The 5,000-nt window shown below is 34.3% G+C and overlaps 1 long non-coding RNA gene across 1 annotated transcript in view; it reads left to right on the top strand.

The window, feature by feature from the left end:
- The window catches only part of LOC133540934 (uncharacterized), a 192,908-nt gene that overhangs the window by 187,446 nt on the left and 462 nt on the right, over positions 1–5,000 (top strand). The window lies entirely within an intron of this gene.

Below are 5,000 nucleotides of genomic sequence, written 5' to 3'. Positions count from 1 at the left end.
ACATGGAGAGTTCCGCAACTTGGTAAAGATCCACGTTACAATCAAACAGCTGGTCTGTAATAAATATAATAGTTAAGACCTGATCTATGAAGATAAAAACAACACGAGTTAAATGGCGTGTACTTTTAGTGGGCGTGTTGCATATACAAGTGATGCAGACCGCCCTATTTTAAGGAGGTTTTTGCATGTATTTTCGGCATCAGGTGCCCATGGAAACATTCATTTTCCTTCACATTCATTTTATCACGTTGGATTTTTGCAACGTTGAACAGGCAGACCGTCACAACACAGCAGCCCGTCCATGCGTCTGGAATGATCAAATCACAAGAAAATGCATGTTGAAAGATTTTTTTTAAAATTTTGGAGGTATGTTAAAGCAGGGGTCACCAACGCGGTGCCCGCGGGCACCAAGTCGCCCGTAAGGACCAGATGAGTAGCCCGCTGGCCTGTTCTAAAAATAGCTCAAATTGCAGCACTTACCAGTGAGCTGCCTCTAGTTTTAAAATTTGATTAAATTATTAGCAAGCTGGTCTCGCTTTGCTTGACATTTTTAATTCCAAAAGAGACAAAACTCAAATAGAATTTGAAAATCAAAGAAAATATTTTAAAGACTTGGTCGTCACTTGTTTAATACATTTATTTTTTTACTTTCCTTCTTATAACTTTCAGAAATACAATTTTAGAGAAAAAATACAACTTTAAAAAAATTATCAAACACATATACCTTTTTACCTTTTAAATTCCTTCCTCTTCTTTCCTGACAATTTTAATCAATATTCAAGTATATATATATATATATATATATATATATATATATATATATATATATATATATATATATATATATATATATATATATATATATATATATATAATATATATATAAAGAATAATAAATACATTTTGATTTAATTCTTCATTTTAGTTTCTGTTTTTTCGACAAAGAATATTTTTGAAATATTTCTTCAAACTTATTATGATTAAAATTTAAAAAATATATTTTGGCAAATCTAGAAAATCTGTAAAATCAAATTAAAATCTAATTTCAAAGTATTTTGAATTTCTTTTAAAAATTTTGTTCTGGAAAATCTAGAATAAATAATGATTTGTCTTTGTTAGAAATATAGCTTGGACCAATTTGTTATATATTCTAACAAAGTGCAGATTGGATTTTAACCTATTTAAAACATGTCATCAAAATTCTAAAATTAATCTTAATCAGGAAAAATTACTAATGATGTTCCATAAATTATTTTTTGAAAAAATTTGAATTAGCTAGTTTTTCTTATAATTTTTTTCGGTTGAATTTTGAATTTTAAAGAGTAGAAATTGAACATTAACATTTTTTTCGTGTTTTATCCTCTTTTAAACCGTTCAATTAATTGTTTTTTCATCCTTTATTCTCTACAAAAAACATTCCGTAAAAGGAAAATAAAAACTTACGACGGAATGACGGACAGAAATACCCATTTTATATATATATAGATTTATTTATTAAAGGTAAATTGAGCAAATTGGTTATTTCTGGCAATTTATTTTAGTGTGTATCAAACTGGTAGCCCTTCGCATTAATCAGTACCCAAGAAGTAGCTCTTGGTTTCAAAAAGTTTGGTGACCCCAGTGTTAAAGTACATTTTCTAAATACTAATTCTCCATTAAAATAATAAAAAAAGAACATCAGCAGACACCAAAAAACACCGGTTTAGTTTGTTTTAATCAGCTCCTTATGTCACCCAGCAGCTATAAAAATAAACAAATATAGGAAAATGGATGGATGGATATTGCCAAATGGACGATATATCAATAGTTCATATGTTGATAAACACACGTAGGACGGAGCTTTTACCAAACGTTTTTTGTGCAACATTCAGTTTGCACGCACAATCCAGACATGCTACATATAGAGACAAAACAGCTCCCGTGGTACAGTTTTGTTCTTGATAAATCACGCTGTGCTAAATAAATAGATAAATAAATGTGCATTTTCTCCTTCTTTTGTGCGCGTTCTGATTATCAGCTAATGCGTATTTATCTGTAGATCAAATTTGCACATGTTTTAATAACCTACTCAGTGGCCTAGCGGTGAGATCAGTAGGTTGTGAGTTCCAACCCTGGCCTAGTCATACCAAAGACTATAAAAATGGGACTCATTACCTCCCTGCTTGGCACTCAGCATCAAGGGTTGGAATTGGGGGTTAAATCACCAGAAATTATTCCCAGGCGTGGCCATCGCTGCTGCTCACTGCTCCCCTCACCTCCCAGGGGGTGAACAAGGGGATGGGTCAACTGTAGAGGACACATTTCACCACACCTAGTGTGTGTGTGTGTGTGTGACAATCATTGGTACTTTTACTTTTACTTTAATACACCCAAACCTTTGGTAGAGCGGGTATTTACCGTACACACACTTTGTAGGACTCAACAAACGACAACATATAACTAGACACTGTACGGCAGGGCGAGTTATGCCTACAACTGGCACATTCAGCTTAATGGCAAAGACTACTTTCTGGCTCGAAGCCTATACACTACTGCCACCTAAAGTATTGGAATTGCAACTGCATGCAAAGTCAACTATATAATACTTGCTAATGAGACTCAACAAAGTATAGACTGCACAGTGTTAGATTTTGAAAATTAGATTTTAATATTAATTAAACATCAATTTCCCAAGAACCCGGATTTTAGTACCGTATGGGTTCAAATATCCAAATAGACTTTACTGAAGATTCAACAACTGGAAGGTAATATTTCATTTATAAACCTATCATGCTTTCTGCTGCTCGTGTGGAATATCATTGTTTTGTTCCCCTTTTTTGATAATTGCTGTCCATTTCATTGGCTTTCCCTTTCGTCTTTTGCCTTTTTTTTTTTTCTTGTTCCCCACACGCTCACGTTTGATGTGGTGAGGACTGAGCAGAAAACACATAGATAAGCAAAAAGTGCAGAACAAATGGCTGATTTGTGCGAATGCATGCGCTGTCTTTGTCCGTCTGCAGGCAAACAAAAGGGGGAAATGTCCTCAAAGACCTGTCAGGTGTGTGGAGAGGCTCTCCACTCATTTATTTTGGTCCGATTAAGCATTTTTGGGTGAATGCTGCCTAACTTCAATGAACCTTGTCTTGGCTTTTCTACCATCAACAATTCTATTTACCCGTAGTCTCGTGTCGCAGCCTCTTGCAGACAACCGGAGAAAAAGCGTTTGTTACTAGAGAGATGTGCGGATCGATACTGACATACCACAATGGCCGATACCAGATTTTTATGCTCTAATATCGACTCGGGAATCAAAATATTAAATGATAAATGATAAATGGGTTGTACTTGTATAGCGCTTTTCTACCTTCAAGGTACACAAAGCGCTTTGACACTACTTCCACATTTACCCATTCACACACACATTCACACACTGATGGAGGGAGCTGCCATGCAAGGCGACAACCAGCACCCATCAGGAGCAAGGGTGAAGTGTCTTGCTCAGGACACAACGGACGTGACGAGGATGGTACTAGGTGGGATTGATACTTTTGATACTTTAGTTCAATGGTGTCTAAACATTTTTCCACCAAGGGCGGCCTACTGTAAAGTCAAACTATGCTAAAATGCTAAAAAAAAAACAATAATGTGTTGGTTTTATATTATAAGTGAATAAGAATATTATTGTTGATTATTGGAACATTTCTACTTTTTATCATTAGATACTGATTTTTTTTTTTTGCTATTTTTTTTCTAAAATGTTTACTGTTGTTAGATTATAATATATTAATGATAATAATATGATTGTTTAACTGCATAATCTAGTGCAAGGGTCCCCAAACTACAGACATGTATTTAAATATGTCCTTTCCTATCCATTTTCTATTGCTTGTTAGTAGTTACTCTCGGTGTCTCCTAGCCACTCATATTATATCATATATCATATCATATATTCTAAAAATGTATTTTCCCATTGATAATGTGAGGTGAAGAGAATTATATTTATGTGTATATAAATATATATGTATGTATGTATGTATATATATATATATATATATATATATATATATATATATATATATATATATGTTGTGCAAAACAGGCTTGTAAGGATGAAAAAGTATCTGTATATATATATATATATATATATATATATATATATATATATATACACATAACCCGGCCCTTGGACACATTGTTGTTTAACCCCCGAGTCAAAAAGTTTGGGGACCCCTGATCAGGTGTGTAAAAAATTCTGCCTGTACACAAAATGTATGTTTAGTTACACATTTAAGTGTTTACAATTGTTGTAATTTTTCAAAAGTCATTAATTCATAAGTTAGTATTTAATTATTTTGATTAAATAACTAACTAAAAAAATGTTGTATTTATTTAAGCATATTTTCATTTTTATTTTGGGAGCTTCTAATATTTTAGATCGGGGTGTCTAAACTTTTTTTAACCAAAATGTCACGCTTGGGGCGCATGGTGATGCGCGTTTTTGTTCTCCCCAAGGATGCAAAGGACACTCCGGACGAAAACGTAAAGGTAGGACGATTTAATAAATAATACACAGTACCAAACAGACAGAAACAAACAAAAGAACAGTGTGCAGAACGCACGGGAAGCTAAGGCTAATACTTAGTACAGAGACTGGAACCAGAACCATAAACGCGACTGTAGCTTACCGCAAACAAGGAACCGAGCCAGACTGACGAAGGAAGGCAGGCTTAAATAATGTCTCTTGATTGGAGACAGGTGTACCCCAAAAAACCGAGGCATGTGAAAATCATACGTAACTATGGTGACAAAACAAACAAGGAAGTGCAACCAGGAACCAAAGAAGTCCAAAACTAACAGAACATAAATACAAAAAGACTCATAATATGATCCGGGCAGCGGATCATAACACAAAGGCCGCATATTGAAGAGTCAAGTATTGGGTGGGGTTGGGGGGGCATTTTGATATGCCAAAAGCCGGCATGAAAAAGTGAAGAGAGAATAAAAGAGAGGGCACATTCCTT

Source organism: Nerophis ophidion, linkage group LG22 (genome assembly GCF_033978795.1).
Source record: "Nerophis ophidion isolate RoL-2023_Sa linkage group LG22, RoL_Noph_v1.0, whole genome shotgun sequence".
Classification (NCBI taxonomy): domain Eukaryota; kingdom Metazoa; phylum Chordata; class Actinopteri; order Syngnathiformes; family Syngnathidae; genus Nerophis; species Nerophis ophidion.
This window is presented reverse-complemented; position numbering and strand designations above follow the sequence as displayed.